The sequence below is a fragment of the Bubalus bubalis genome, chromosome X, assembly GCF_019923935.1.
Source record: "Bubalus bubalis isolate 160015118507 breed Murrah chromosome X, NDDB_SH_1, whole genome shotgun sequence".
Lineage (NCBI taxonomy): Eukaryota > Metazoa > Chordata > Mammalia > Artiodactyla > Bovidae > Bubalus > Bubalus bubalis.
In genome coordinates, this window is record NC_059181.1 from 88,309,288 (window position 1) to 88,326,522 (window position 17,235).

Genomic DNA, 17,235 nt, shown 5'->3' on the forward strand with positions numbered 1-17,235 from the left:
CTTACCTCCCTAGGATGCCCTCCAACACTGTGCTGATCTCTGGACCTTCTGTGGGGGCTGCTCGGATTCTGGTCTAGTCCTACTCCTGTGTGTTCTTGCCTCCAATGTCCACAGCAATCCGAACTAGTGTGTTTTCTTTTGTGGGCACTCTCAGTGGCTTTTTATATATTCCACAGACACAGAGTCTGCTTAGTTGATCATATGGATTGAATCTGCAGCTTGTACAGCTGGTGGGAAGGTTTTGGATCTTCTTCCTTAGCCACACTGCCCTTTGGTTTCAATTGTGATTTTATTTCCACCTCTACATGTGGGTTGTCCACTGGGGTTTAGCTCCTGAGGCTTCCCTGGAGGACTTGGGTTTGCCCTTGTGAGGGCCAGGTGTGGAGGTGGTGCAGCTGCTTGGGTCACAGGGGTTTTGGCAGCACCAGATACTCAGGGGGGTTGGCGGCTAGGGCAGCAGGAAATATAGTGCTCTAGAAGGGTATGGCAACCATTATTGGCCAATATGCTCCAGTATTCTTGCCTGGAGAGCCCCCTCTCTGACAGAGAAGCCCGGCAGGCCACAGTCTACAGGGTCGCAAAGAGTTGGACGCGACTGAAGCAACCCTGCATGCATAAACACAAGACATCTTTTTTGCCTGTGGCAGCTCTGCCCCAGTGAGAGTTGAGAGGTGGTGCAGCTGCTTGGCTTTCGGGAACCCTGGTGGCGCCAAGTGTGCAGGGACACGGACTGCCTCTGCCGCAGGAGTTATGGCCCTATCAGAGTCTTTTTTGAGCCTGTTGTAGCTGGTGATCAGAAGGCCTCTTTGGCCAGTCTTTCTCTGTAGCTCGGCCCGTTCAGGCATTTAGAAGGGTCCCTTGCCTGGGGTCCTTCTCTGTTGTTTGGCGCATCAGGCATGTAGAGGGGTCCCTCTGACTGGGGTCCTACTCTGTAGATTGTCACCTCAGGCACTTAAAGGGGCACCCTGGGTGGGGTCCTAATCTGTACTTCAGTGTGTCAGGCATTTGATGGGCCAGCCTCTCTACTGTTCTGCCAATGCTGGCTTGTGGGGAGAGAAAGGCTATGGTGATGGCTCCACCCGCTATGCTGACTCAGCAGTATCGCCTTGCTTCCATGGCTGCCTGGCTTTCCTCCACCGCCATTTCCCACCATGATCTCCTCCCTCACATCCCCTCAATCCATCTCTCCACAGTCAACAGCAGCCCCCACCCTGGGATTGCTCCACAATCCCTTGACTCCAGCTCCCAGCCATTGCCCCTTCCAGGAGACCAGCATTCCTGCCCAGGGTATGTATGGTTGAAGCTTGGACTGTCTGATTCTCATTCCATTTAGGCTGCTACAGATCAGCCATTTCACTCTCAGCCTTAAATCTTTCTCCTCTGACTCAGACAATTGCCCCACTGTGCTTCAGTTCCCCCACCTGCCAAGGGCAGGTCCAGTCCTACTAACACTCTTGTTTTTTCCCCTAGTTCCTTCATCCTACTGAGTTTTGCGTGGGTCTATATATTCTTTTCCACTGGTTAGGTACTCCTGTCTGCTCTCAGCTGGTGTTCTGCATGCACTTCTGTGTCTGAAGGTGTATTCCTGATGGAGAGAGATGTACTCCACATCCACCTATTCCTCTGCCATCTTGTTCTCCCTGTCCATAATATTATTTTTAATGACCACCTGACATAAGCATGTTTGAGCAGACTGCTCTTGTCACTTAACAGCTAATCTTTGACAGTTTCCCAGACTCTGGAAGCAAAAGGCAAAGGAGAAAAGGCAAGAACTCTGAATGCAGATTTCCAAAGAATAGCAAGGAGAGATAAGAAGCCTTCCTAAGTGATGAGTGTGAAGAAATAGAGGAAAACAATAGAATGGGAAAGGTTAGAGATCTCTTCAATAAAAATTAGAGATACTAAAGGAACATTTCTTGCAAAGATGGGCACAATAAAGGACAGAAACAGCCTGGACCTAACAGAAGCAGAAGATATTAAGAAGAGGTGGCAAGGATACACAGAAGAACTCTACAAAAAAGATCTTCATGACCCAGATAACCATGATGGTGTGATCACTCACCTAGAGCCAGACATCCTGGAATGCGAAGTCAAGTGGGCCTTAGGAAGCATCACTATGAACAAAGCTTGTGGAGGTGATGGAATTCCAGCTGAGTTATTTCAAATCCTAAAAGATGATGCTGTGAAAGTGCTGCACTAAATATGCCAGCAAGTTTTGAAAACAGCAGTGGCCACAGGACTGGAAAATGTCCGTTTTCATTCCAATCCCTAAGAAAAGCAATGCCATGGAATGTTCAAACTACTGCACAATTGCACTCATCTCACAAGCTACCAAAGTAAAGCTGAAAATTCTCCATGCTAGGCTTTAACACTACATGAACTGAGAACTTCCAGATGTTCAAGCTGAATCTAGAAAAGGCAGAGGAGTCAGAGATCAAATTGCCAACATCCATTGGATCATAGAAAAAGCAAGAGGATTCCAGAAAAACATCTACTTCTGCTTCATTTACTACACTAAAGCCTTTGACTGTGTGATCACAACAAACTGGAAAATTCTTCAAGAGTTGGGAATACCATAGCACCTTAACTGCCTCTTGAGAAATCTGTATGCAGGTCAAGAAGAAACAGTTAGAACCGTATGTGAAACAACATACTGTTTCCAAGTTGGGAAAGGAGTACATCAAGGCTGTATATTGTTACCTTTCATATTTAACTTATATGCAGAGTACATGATGGGAAATGCCCAACTGGATGAACTAACTGACAGACTCTGGAGCATGAGGTACTTAAAGTTGGCCATTAGTGTTTCTACTCTCATTTTTATTATTAAGTTGGCCTATATTGATATTTCTCCATAGAAAGAAGTTTTCAGTTCAGTTCAGTCACTCAGTCATGTCCGACTCTTTGCGACCCCATGAATCGCAGCATGCCAGGCCTCCCTGTCCATCACCAACTCCCGGAGTTCACTCAAACTCATGTCCATCGAGTCAGTGATGCCATCCAGCCATCTCATCCTCTGTCGTCCCCTTCTCCTGCCCCCAATCCCTCCCAGCATCAGGGTCTTTTCCAATGAGTCAACTCTTCGCATGAGGTGGCCAAAGTACTGGAGTTTCAGCTTTAGCATCAGTCCTTCCAATGAACACCCAGGACTGATCTCCTTTAGAATGGACTGGTTGGATCTCCTTGCAGTCCAAGGGACTCTCAAGAGTCTTCTCCAACACCACAGTTCAAAAGCATCAATTCTTCGGTGCTCAGCTTTCTTCACAGTCCAACTCTCACATCCATACATGACCACTGGAAAAACCATAGCCTTGACTTTATGAAGCTATAAATAGGCTATTACTTCATTGCTATTCTTATATATAAACAGTTATGTTTATATAGTAAAACAGCTCAAAAATAAATGTTATAGATACTGAGCTGTTAAGAACCCTTCTCCATAAGTAATAGGCTTTTATGGGTTTTTAATGATGTTTTCCTAAATGCATTTTTCAATTTTTCTACAATGACTGTGTCTTAGATTTGGAAATTAAAATCACCCTAATGAATAAATACACATCCCCAGTCCTTTCCATAGAAAAGTGACTCAGCATTAGAATAGGGACACCTCTAACCTAAGGGACTTAGGTAATAGGGTGGACCCAGGAGTCATTTATGAATCCACCATATGACCATCCCAGTTGAGCAGCTTCAGGGAAATCACATGGGTAACAGAAGGGAATCTGTCTCTAAACAAATGTTCCATTCAACAGTTAGGAAGTGTCTCCACTTTCTAGGATTTTAACTAAGGTCTTGAGTTGAAAGTAGTTTCACAACATGCATCTCTCTGTCCTTTCCAAATAAACTCTTGAAATGAAGGCAAGCTCGTGGGTTTAACCATCCAGTTAGCCAAGCAGCTAACACCATGGAGAAAGGAAAGATTGAGAGTCTCCAATGAAATCGCCCAGACCCACAGCATCCAGAGGGGAAAATGTTCAAAGGGCAGGTTTCAGGGGAAATTTTAGTCCCAGGATCATTCAGACAAAGTCCCCAGAAACAGTCCACGCAGGTAAATGAAAACACCTTTGAAGTGCCTTCCTTGGGCAACTAAAAATAATCAAAGGAAAGGAAAATATACACATGCCCAACACTTGTAATACAAAATTAGATCACATTCACGATATGAAACATCCATAAAGTCACCAAAAGGTTTAGGTGTTAGTCTGGACACAGAAAAACTCTCTCTCTGTATCACTGCCTTTTTTGACCAGGTTGTGGCTGCATCAGATTTTAGCTCTGCAGAAATGGAAAGTGCACAAAAGCAATACATAAAAGAGTGTAGGTGAATGCTAAATTAGGGGTTATCTTGTCATGGCTGTGCTGTGTTGTAATACACCTCACTGAGCTGATGAAAGGCATTGAGACAACAAAGGACGAGAAAAGCCTGAGTGATCTCAGGGACGATGCAGAGATGGAACAAACCAGAGTGTGGGGGGAGCTAACGGGTGGACAGAGTGTTCTGGTTAGGAATGTGACCCACAGGAGGCAGGTAGGACCTCACTGGCAGATGAAGTCCATGGGACCTGGGGGTCAGAGAAACTAAAGAGGGTGTATGGTCTCCAGAAAGTGTGGGGGAATCCCTTAGTAATGAATCCTTACCCTTTATGTCTGCTTCCTACTTTAAAGGAGGTTTAGGGAACTGAGTATCAGCTCAACTTCCCTGCTCTCAGTGGACCTGGTCCTTCTCTGCCCTGTAGACCAGTGACAGAAACACAGAGCACTTTACTCCTTACCAACGTTGTACACCATATCAGTGTATAAAGGAGCTGTGTAGTGTCCCATGGAAGCAACTATGGTCCTTCCCCAATCAGTCCTACACCCAGATGGCCTCAGATCCCTGGAGTGCCCCACAGTTACCTCTGAGCCTCCATTCTTCACTGCAGTCAGGGTGGACTCCAAACGAAAAGATACTCTCCATCATATGTCATCAAGGAAATGAAAATTAAAACAGTGAGATACCACTACACATCTATTAGAATGACCAAACACCAGAACTCTGACAATAACAAATACTCACAAGGATGTGAAGGAACAGGGACTCATTCATTGCTGGTGGGAATGAAAAGATGGTATAACCACTTTAGAAGACAGTTTGGTGGTTTCTTAAAAAACGAAACCTCCTCTTACCATATGATCCAGCAATCTTGCTCCTTGGTATGTACTCATGGGAGTTGAAAACTTACTTTCACACAAAAACCTGCACATACTGCAGCTTTATTCATAATGGCCAAAACCTGGAAGCAACTAAGATGACCTTTACTAGGTGAATGGATAAATAAACTGTGGCACATCCAGACAATGGAATATTATTTATAACTAAAAAGTAATGAGCTATCAAGCCATAAAGACATGGAGGAAACTTAAATGCATACCACTAAGTAAAAGAAGCCAATATGAAAAGGTCACATACTGTGTAATTCTAACTATATGACATTTTAGAAACAGTAAATCTATGGAGACAATAAAAAGATCACTGGTTGCCAGGGGCTAGAATGGGCAGAGGGAATAACTGGTGGAGCATTTGGTGGAGGGGCGCTTACCTGGTGGCTCAGGTGGTAAAGAATCTGACTGCAATACAGGAGTTCCAGGTTCTATCCCTGGGTTGGAAAGATCCCCTGGAGAAAGGAATGACTACCCACTCCAGTATTCTTGCCTGGAGAATTCCATGGACAGAGGAGTCTGGCAGGCTACAGTCCATGGGTTTGCAAAGAGTTGGAAACTACTGAGTGACTAACACTTTCACTTTTCAGAGTAATTTTAAGGCCTACTACTCTGCATGATACTACAATAGTGAAGACATGTCATTACACATTTCTCCAAATCCATAAAATATACAAGAATGAACCCTGATGTAAACTATGGGCTTTGTGTGATAATGATGTGTTAAATATAGGTTCATCAATATAACAAATGTGAGTGATGTTGATAATGAGGCTACAAATGTGTAGGGGCACTGGGTATATGAGAATTCTCTGTACTTCTCAGTCAGTTTTTGCTATGTACTTGAAACCACTCTAAGAAATAAACTCTATTGAAAACAATACATTTTAAAAATATAATACTTTTTCACTGGTTCCATGCATTGAAAAGATCAAGAAACAGTGCCAACCTAGTCTCAATGTGTACCTCTACCACCATGACTTAATCCTCTAATATCATTTCCCACTCAAAGGAGCCAGACTTTTCTGAAATGTCTGAAACCATGTCTAGGGTAAGGAACGTATCATATATCAATTTGGACCAAACTATCATATCAGAAAGCATGTCAAAAAGACTCAGAAGCCAAGACAAAGGAACTCTCACTGGCCAAACACTGAATGTTCTCAGGAGCAGAAAGATTAATGGCTTCAATGTATTAAAACATGTCAAATATAAGCATATATGAGTTCATGATGGCATGCTAACAAAGAACAAAACTAAACTAACTCAGTGCTCAGTTTTGGAGAATCCTAGGGAAACAAACTATTCTTTTAAATAGTAGAAATGCTGCAAAAGACTTAAGCATTCATTCATCCCTTTTTGTGCATACCATAGCTCAGCATCACCTAAAAGTTGCTGAGGTTACATTTATTTGATAGAAGTCTAGGTAATGAATGCAGAGGAAATTAGAATTAGAACATCAATAGGTTAGATAGGGTCATTGACTCAATGGACATGAGTCTGACCAAACTCCAGGAGATAGTGGAGGACAGAAAAGCCTGGTGTGCTGCAGTTAGTTCATGGGGTTGCAAAGATTCGGACAGGACTTAGTGACTAAACAACAATTTTTCAACCTTTACTGAAATGCAGAATTAGGCAATGATCTTCAGAGACTGCATAAAACATGAGGTGAAAAGCACATGGGAAATTTTATAATGGATCAATCAGGCTGAGAGAGAGACAGTGCACTAAGTCATGTCCGACTCTTGCGACCCCATGGACTGTAGCCTGCCAGGCTCCTCTGTCTATGGGATTCTCCAGACAAGAATACTGGAGTGGGTTGCCATTTCCTTCTCCAATCAGGCTGACAGTACTCCAATTCAGTGATCAATTTTAATGTCACAAGAGGAGAGATGACCAGACACAATGAATCTCATGGTGGAATACTATAGGAATAAACAATAGCACAAGGAACTTTTGCCAAAAAGCCTACTCTTAACAAGCCTTTAAGCCTAATTATCAACTTAAAGACTACAGAGGTCAGAGGAACAAAATAAGCAATAGCATAAATATATAATTAGCAAAATCCAAAATCCACACTCTATAGGACAAAAGATCCAGTTTATTCAGCACATAAATTAGAAGGTCGAAAAAATGGGGATAGACCTTCTTTAGATTAAAAGACTTAATACTTCAGAGAGACAGTTAAAGAGAAATTAAAACAGAAATTAAAATTAAAACCACAACAAGATACCACTAAGTGCCCTCCAGGACAACAAAACTGAAAAAGATGAAAAATACCATGTGTCAACAAGGATTTGCACAAAGTAGAATTCTCTCACACTTAACTAGGGGTATAGATCTGAACAACTTTGAAAAACTGCTTGAGTTCTACTGAACTCAAAATATTCATATTCTATGACTTATAAATGCCACTCTCTGATATATGTTCAGAAGTGAAAATATTAATAAATGTTCATAAAAAAGATGTGCAAATGAACATTCATAGTACTATTATTCATAATAATTAAAAATATGTAAATCCCCTAGATACATGTATTGTAAAATATCCACATGATATAATACTATACAGTAATGAGAATGAATGATCTAGAACTGTAGACAACAATAATGTAAATCACACACATGTACATTATGTTGATTAAAAAGAGCCATACTCAAGAGTATATGCTGTAGATTTCCAGGAATTTTTCCTCCGGCCTCACCTATCAGACCATCCCTGCCTCCTAACCAGTAAAACCCAGAGCACAGAGCAATGTGATTCCCATCTAAAAAGCACCTTGAGTTCATAAAAGGTGAAATAATTTATCTTGGATGTCCAAGTAATTATTTTAACATTCAAGCTATCTAATGCATAGGAACTACAGTGATTATTCCCTTTTCACTTGCTGTTATAATTATTTCCCTTGACAGAAGACATAAATAGGCATTTCTCTAAAGACATAGAGAGGGTCAAAAAGCACATGAAAAGATGTTCAACATTGTTAATTATTAGAGAAATGTAAATCAAAACTACAGTGAGGTATCATCTCATTCTGGTCAGAATGGCCATCATCAAAAAGTCTACAAACAATAAATGCTGCAAAGGGTATGGAGAAAAGGGAATCCTCCTACACTGTTGGTGGAAATGTAAATTGGTACAGCCAATTTGGAGGTTCCTTAAGAAACTAAAAAAAAAAGCTACTATATGATCTTGCTATCCCACTCCTGGGCATATATCCAGAGAAAACCATAAGTCAAAAAGATACATGCACCCCAATGTTCTGCTGCTGCTGTTGCTAAGTCGCTTCAGTCGTGTCCGACTCTGTGTGACCCCATAGATGGCAGCCCAACAGGCTCCCCCGTCCCTGGGATTCTCCAGGCAAGAACACTGGAGTGGGTTGCCATTTCCTTCTCCAATGCATGAAAGTGAAAAGTGAAAGTGAAGTCGCTCAGTCATGTCCGACTCTTAGCGACCCCATGGACTGCAGCCTACCAGGCTCCTCCATCCATGGGATTTTCCAGGCAAGAATACTGGAGTGGGGTGCCATTGCCTTGTCCGACCCCAATGTTCATTGTAGCACTATTTACAATAGCCAAGTCATGGAAGCAACCTAAATGTCCATAGACAAATGTATAGATAAAGAGGATGTGGTACATATTACAATGGAATACTACTCAGTCTTAAAAAAGAATGAAATAATGCCATTTGCAGCAACATTGATGAACCTAGAGATTACCAAACTAAGTGAAGTAAGTCAAACAGAAAGACAAATGCCATATGACATCACTTATATGTGGAATCTAAAATATGATACAAATGAACTTATTTACAAAACAGAAACAGACTCACAAACATGGAAAACAAACTTATAGTTACCAAAGGGGATGGGGGTGGTGAGAAAGATAAGAGTGTTTGATTAGCAGATACAAACTACTGCATATAAAACAGATAAACAATAAGATCCTACTATATAGAACAGGGAACCATAGTCAATATCTTATAATAAACCATAATTTATTGGTTTATGAAATGGAATATGAAAAAGAATATACATGTGTGTGTGTGTGTGTATATATATATATATATATATATATATATATATAATCACTTTGCTGTACCTCAGAAACTAACACAACACTGTAAATCAACTATATTTCAATAAAAATATAAATAAATAATGATGGTTCCTGTAAAATATTCTCTCCTTGACCAAACTCTAGTCAGATTCCTCTGAGCTCTCCTCTGAACCAGGCCTGAACCTGGACAATAGTTGCAAACAAAAAACTGACATAGTTTCTAACTAACGGCTGCATTCCTAAGATGACCTTAAATTCCCTTAAAGTGATTGCCTAAGAACACTCAAGTCTTTCAGAACAATTTACTGTTTGTTCCAGCCAATGCCTGAGGAGAGGACCTTGTCTCCCAGCCTTTGTGGGAGGGTAGAAATCTAACTTGAATAAGTATGCCTTAGAAACCCAGATGGGTTTCACATGAACACCTCCCTTCCTGCTTTTTTGTAAATTTTTAGTTCCATGGCTATACTGGCCCCTAATCACCCCTCTCCCTTTTTCCCTCATATTCCCTTTGAAAAGACTAGTCACCTCTGTACAAATTGAAGTTGGAGTCAGCTCACACTGGACTCTTTTCCCTGTCATAATAATATATTACTGATTAAAATATGTCCTTACCACTTTAACTAAGGTCTGGCTTTGTTTATCTTTGTCATGTTTTTTTTCGTATAATCATTACCTTTTCATTAAATAAATACCATCTGGTACATAGCAAAATGCCTAATGAAGCATAGTTTCTACCCAAAGAAATATGGATGGCTCTAACCTAACATCATCCATTGTGGGCTGACATGGTTCAACAAATATTTTTCTTCTCCCTAAGAGTATTAGCTAGAAGTATGGGCTTTGGAGACAGGCTAGGTCCAAACTGCTATTCTGCCACTTACAAACTGTGTGAGTTTCAATACTTTTACTTCACCTTATAGTCACTCAATTGCCTCATGTATAAAAACTGGGATTGTGCAGTACTTACTGTAGAAGACAAAATGTTTCTAAAGAATATTGCTTTGTGTTTTGGTCTTTACAAGCATAAATGGTCCCTAATACCAATATTTAAAAAATTCTACTGGGCTTCCCAGATGGCTCAGCAGTAAAGAATCTGCCTGCTAGTGCAGGAGATGCAGGTTCAATCCCAGAATCAGGAAGATCCCCTGGAGAAGGAAATGGCAACCCACTCCAGTATTCTTGCCTGCAAAATCCCACGGACAGAGGAGCCTGGCGGGCTACAGTCTGTGGGGTTGCAAAAGAGTCGGACATGACTTAGCAACCAAACAACAAGAACAACAACAACAAAAATACTACTGCAGAGATATTGGGATACCTGACTTTCTGTGATCTTAGTAGATTGAAAGAACCACTCAGCACTTCAGTTGTTTTCCTCATTCTATAAGATGGGTAAAACAATCATCGCTACATCAAACGTTTCTGCTTTGAGAACTGAATTAATATATAAAAATCCTTAAAACAATGCTAGGCACACAATAACAGCTCAAAAAATGCAAGCTGCTTTAAAAAATACTCACAATACAGATCTTTTTATAGTTTCATCATTTACATGTATATTTAATAAAGTTTAATAGTCTTACAACTGAATTCTATTCATCAAAAGAGATTTTGTATCTCATTAATTTTCATTGTCACCAATGTTGGATACCTAATTATCATAAGAATGTTTTCAAGTACTTGGAATAACTGACCTCAGGAAACACCATCACAATTTCTGTACATGACTGAACATAAATCCGAGGCCTCATTCAGGATCCTGCGTTATCCTCATATACCCCACCACCCCAACACACAGCCACTGCAGGTCCCTCCTACCCTACCTCCGGCACACCCTGTCCAGGCCACCTGTCCTCTGCATACCACTGCAGCTCAGGGCCAATCCACCCTCATCTCTGCCATGGACCCTGCAAGATTCTCCTAGTGGTTATTCCCTTCATCTCTTCTATATCTGTCCAGTTCATTCCCCACACAGCAGCCAGAGTCACCTTGTGAGTGCATGAATCACAGCTTGTCACTCCCTCCCTCTAGCCCCTCACCCTCAGGATGAACTCCAGACTCCTTACATGTCCCACACCATGTGGCTGCTGTCTGCCCTTGACCTCATCTCCTCCCATCTGCACTTGTCTGCCAGGCTCCACTCACTGGGCCTTGTCTTCTGCTCCTGGAACTAGCAGTGCCACATACTCGACAGGGTGAGTGACCCAAAGGCCTGCCCAGGCCTGGTTTCCTCTTGTCATTCAGGACTCAGCTCAAATGTCACTTCCTGAGAAAGAGATTCACTGACAACCCCTCCATTATAATCCCCATGCCACTCATTTTTTACTCTATTTATGTGTTTATTTTCCTCAAAGCACTCATCCCCATATGGAATTATCCCACTTACTGGTTTACCTGATTACTGCCAGTTTCCCCAAACTAGAATAAAACTCTAGGGACCTTGCCTGTCTTGTTCTTTTTGCTGTGTCCCCTATTTCATTGCTTCACATATAAATCTCTGCATAAATATTACTTGCATGAAGGAACTGTTACCTATTTAACATACAGGAGCAGGGGCAGATATTTAAGACTGAGGTACAGGACAAGTCGGCAAAGGCAAAAGACATTAAATGATGCAGAATTTTAAGAAGTGTTTGTTGCAAATCTGCAGCAGAGCTGTTTAAAACTGGATGAATACCAGAAACACTGGAAATATTCTTCAAAATGTAGGCACCTCCCATTCTATCTCCCTGGGTTTAATTCAGCAGACCTAGAGTGGGGTACAGGAATCTGGAATTTTAAAAAGTACCCCCAAGTGAGTTTAATGAAGTGCTTTGAGGATCCCGTTTGGATAATTCCTGATCCAAACAGCTAACATCTGTGTAGCATTAATTTAATGCCCAACATGGGACTTCCATGGCAGTCCAGCAGTAAAGCCTCGGTGCTTCCAATGCAGGGGATGTGGGTTCAATATCCAGTTGAGGAACTAAGATCCCACATGCTGTATGGCTTAAAAAAGATAATTTAATGCCTACCATGCAAAATTCTAATATATCTGGGGTGTATCTGTTAATGTAGTACACTGGTCCTTCCCTCCCACCTACAATCACATATTGCTTTCCCACATGGGTTCATACCTAAACCCCTGGGTGGTCGGAAGCATTGGGTACTGTTATCCTGTTGTATAGAAGAGAATGGAGGGAAGAGTGGTGACTTACCTAAAGTGTCCCAATGATGGGACCCAATCTCTTCACTCTTGCTCCAAGAACCTGTCTAGCAGACTCAACATCACAACTGGTTCTTTCTACTGGATCTTGTTTCTGGGGCTCAGTGTCCACATCCTTCTGTGATGTCCTACTTTAAGGAAGAATAAGGAGATAAGACAGCACAAGGAATAGAGAGGGAAGTGAGAAGAGGGGAAAGCACATGAAATTCAGGGGAAGGGGCTCAGGATGTGTTTGCCTGCTGACCCCTCTCATTTCCCTGGAAGCTGTGCAGTGATGCTTTTCCTCCACACACAGCAGTGACACTGAGGCTTTCACATCATGGACATGTACCCTTATCCCTGTTTATGTTACATGTCCAAGTATTCTCTCCAGTAGTCATGCTATTATGGAAATGTCAAAGGCATCACACTAAACAGAATGAAGGAGGTAATGTTGGAGTGGAGAAATACAATTTGGTGAGGGCCTAATAGATGCCACATGCTGAAGGTTGTAATTATCGGACTTTTCAGTTCTACAAAAGGATGCTCTGAGGTGGAGAATCATAATTTTCTTTCTACAGATTTGGAGATACTCAGGCTCAGAGAGCAAAGTACATGTTCAAAGAATTCTAAGGAGGCATCAAATGGACACAGAAGCCAACTTAAAGGGGCCTCTGCTGGCCAATTCTGGGACAAATTGAGCATCAAAATAAATAATTACAGCACCAAATGGTAGACCTCTGAGCAAAATAGGATAATCTATGAGTCATACTTACATAAATAAAAAAATAGAGAAAAGAGAAAGCTCTACCACCAGTCAAATTTCAGTGAACAAATCTGAAAGGAATGAGCTAATCAGAAAAGCAACACTTGACAACTATAATAGTAATAAATAATTCAGGTTAGAATTATAAAATGATGTTCAATCTGCATCAAATCCCACAGCAGTCACTAAGTCACCATGGTAACCATGCTTGGCAAGTGAAGCCAGCAAACAAACAGCAACCAATTTGGTTCCAATTATGTGACAGGAAGTTAAAAGGACTGACATGACCACAGCATTAACCTCAAGTTTTCCTTCCAATAAAGATTCCTGGCAGCTTCTCCAATATACATATATATACAAACATACATGTTCATATACATACGTGCTTTCTCCTGTCTGTTTCACCACTGGAGAACCCAGTAATTCACTGAGGAAGACTTGCTGGGGCACAAAAAAGAAAAAACCCACAATTAAATTGGTTCAATTCTAACCACATGCATGAAATTGAAGGCTGCCATAATTATTTTATTTCAGTCGCTGATTTTTCTGGAGATGTCCTGTAGAATTATCTCTGACATCTTCCTCCCTAGTTTCGGCACATTGCCAATAACATCTAAAAGCTGATAAAGAAACACAGTCAAAAGCATGTTACACATCAAATAGTTTTTACATCCTAGAGTAGCCTGTTCTTTCAACCAAAAAGTTCCTGCATGGCTATTATTAAACATTTGGCTGCTGACAGTACAGTGAAAATACAATAACTGGAAATTTATTTACAAAATAGTGTTCTTTAGAATAGCATCAAAAAGTCTGAAATACTTATGAATAACTTGTCCAAAAATGTGCAAGATCTGTTCACTGAACACTATAAAACATTGCTCAGAAAAATTAAAGAGAACTTAAATAAATAGAGAGACAACTGTCTTTATGGGTCAAAAGATGTAGTATTGTTAAGATGGTACTTCTCCCAAATTGGTCTATATATTCAGTGTAATACCAATAAAAATCCTAGAAAATATTTTTAAAAAGAAATTTATGGGCCAATTCTGAAGTTAATATGGAAACACAAAGATCATGGACTATGAAAAACAACTTTGAGAAAAGAAGAATAAGGTTGAAGGATGAAGACTCCAAGATTTCTGAAGACTCACTATGCTGCTGCTAAGTCGTTTCAGTCGTGTCCGACTCTTAGCGACCCCATGGACTGCAGCCTACCAGGCTCCTCCGTCCATGGGATTTTCCAGGCAAGAGTACTGGAGTGGGGTGCTCACTATAAACCTACAGTAATCAAGGAAGTGTGGTATTAGAATCAATGTAGACAAACAGATTGAAGGAAAATAATAAAGTATCCAGAAATAGATGCAAACAATAGATGCAAACATATATGGAGAACTGATTTTTGAAAGCAAAGGCAGTTCAGTGGAGAAATGATAGTCTTATCAACAAGAGGTGCTGGGACAAGTGGATATCATACATACAAATATAAAGAGTGATTCACATATCACATAATACACAAATGTCCACTCAAAATGCATCAGAGACCCAAATATAACCTAAAGTTTTCAACCTTCTAGAGGAAACATAGGAGACAATCCTTGTGACCTTGTGTTAGGTGAAGATTTCACAAACACTGAAACTATAATCCATAAGCAAACTAATACATAAAACTGGACTTCAAGTTAAAAACTGCCCTTCCTAAAATACTATTCAGAGAATGAAAAGTCAAGGCATTGACTGGGAGAAAATATGTGCAAATTATATATCTGACAAAGCATCTGTATCCAGAATACAGAAAATCTAACAAAAGTCATTTAAGAAGCAAAAAAGATACTACAATAAATAAATAGGGAACATTTTTGAATAAAAATTTCACCAAAGAAGATACAGAAACAGCAAATAAGCACATGAAAATATGCTAAATATCATTAGAGAATTATAAATTAAAACTACAATCTGATACCACTATATTCACATGAGAATGGCTAAAATTAGAAAGACTGACCATCCCAAGCACTGGCAAGGTTGAGGAGAATGGAACTCTCACAAAGTGTTTGAGGGAATGAAAAATGGTATAACCAGTTTGGCAGTTTCTTAACAATGTAAATCTTAAATCTACCATATTATTCAGACACTGCACTCTTTAAGTATTTACCTGAGAGAAAGTAAACGTATGTCCATGCAAAATTCACTGAAGATTTAATTTAGAACACAACAGCAAATTTCAAAGAAATCACAGTATATCTGTATACTGGGATGTGTGCGTGTGCGCATGCTGTCACTTCAGTCATGTCTGACTCTTTGCAACCTGCCAGGCTCCTCTGTCCATGGGATTCTCCAGGTAAGAATACTGGAGTGGGTTGCCATTCCCTTCTCCAGAGGATCTTCCTGACCCAGGGATTGAACCCACGGCTCCTGGCATTACAGGCAGATTCTTTACCACTGAGTCATAGAGGAAGCTCATACTAGGACACTACTCATCAATAAAAAAGAATGAACTATTGACACATGCAGCAAAATGGATACATCTAAAACAAAAAGGCTGAATGAAAGAAGCCAGATCAACCAAAACCAATTGACCAAAAAAAAAAAAAAAAAAAAGAAAATCCTTTATGATTCCATTTGAATAAAATTCCAGGATATGAAAAGTAATCTATAGTGAGAGAAGATCAGTGGTTGCCTGGGTACACTGCAAGGGGGAGGAGGAGGGAGGCCAGGTAATAAAGAGCTGAAACTATTATGTACTGGGAAGGTAAACATATCTACATTTAAGATTACATGGTTATTTTAGCAGATCAATAAGACACTCTAAAGTAATTATTTAAATATATAAATTTTTAAAGCTGAGCTGAAAGCTGAGGATAGCACTAAGTTGTGTCCAACTCTTGTGATCCCATGAATTGTAGCCTGCCAGTAAAAGATATTTTTAACTAACATTTGCAAATTTTCTGGCATCTTAAGACTTTTCATTATAGAATAGATAAAGAATGCAGCTTCCAGGGAATAAACTATATTACAATCTCAAATCACTAGGAAGAGTTTCTAACCAAATGCATATTTCAACAACCACCTGAGAGAAACATGGTGATCACTGAATAATATTTACCCAGTGAGAACAATTTAGGTATATTTATTCCAAATGCATGCTAAAGATCAAGTTCCTCCCTCAGGTTGGGTAAATAATTGCTTTCAGACAAAAGAAGACATCTTTAATAGACCTCAAGGGCTACTATAAAGCATTAGCTGATGAAAAAATAAAATGCCACCTGCTAACCTTTATCTTCCATGATGAGATCAAAGTAGCTTCTTTACTTTTAGGCTAGTTTGTGAACCTTACAGGGATATCCCACAACGTGCTTTTATCAGATCTATGAACTCACTTGAGTCAGGTGTCATATCCAACTGAAGATGTGAGGTGCTGGGGTCTCCTGAGGACCGTTGCCCTTGAACCTGGAGTAGAAGCTCCATCAGTCAACAGGACACTGATCCTCAGAATCTGTCTCCTTCAGACATCTGATGAGAAAGGCCACTGGCATGAGGGCTGCACAGGGAGAGACACATCCAGCAATCACCACGGTTTACAGGCGTAACTGCGTGCCCTGCACCATACTAGGCACTGGGTTAGTGACAATGACATTGAAACAACTGAGTAGTGATAATAACAACCAGATGTTACAATGAGCTTCACACCATGGCCTTTTTATTCTCCTTTTATCATCTATCTCTTAACAACAAAGAGGAAAAGCAATAAAAATTGCCAGAATCCATACAGACGTTCATGATCCCACAATAACTACAGGGCCATTGGCTTGTGAAAGTGAAAGTTGCTCAGTCGTGACCCATGGACACGACCCCATGGACTATACAGTCCATTGAATTCTCCAGGCCAGAATACTGGAGTGGGTAGCCTTTCCCTTCTCCAGGGGATCTTCCCAACCCAGGGATCAAACCCAGGTCTCCCACATTGTGGGCAGATTCTTTACAAGCTGAGCCACAAGGGAAGCCTGAAAGCAGAGCACTTTTGCTCTTTATG

General features: G+C 40.6%; 1 protein-coding gene across 2 annotated transcripts in view; it reads right to left on the reverse strand.

The window, feature by feature from the left end:
- The window catches only part of LOC102400924 (nuclear RNA export factor 3), a 108,243-nt gene that overhangs the window by 69,883 nt on the left and 21,125 nt on the right, over nucleotides 1–17,235 (reverse strand). For both annotated transcript variants that reach the window (XM_044937558.1, XM_044937559.1), the window contains 3 exons: nucleotides 16,583–16,743; nucleotides 13,588–13,646; nucleotides 12,453–12,591 (listed from right to left, as the gene is read on the reverse strand). The gene's annotated coding sequence lies outside the window, so the exon portion shown is untranslated. The remainder of the gene's footprint in view (nucleotides 1–12,452; nucleotides 12,592–13,587; nucleotides 13,647–16,582; nucleotides 16,744–17,235) is intronic.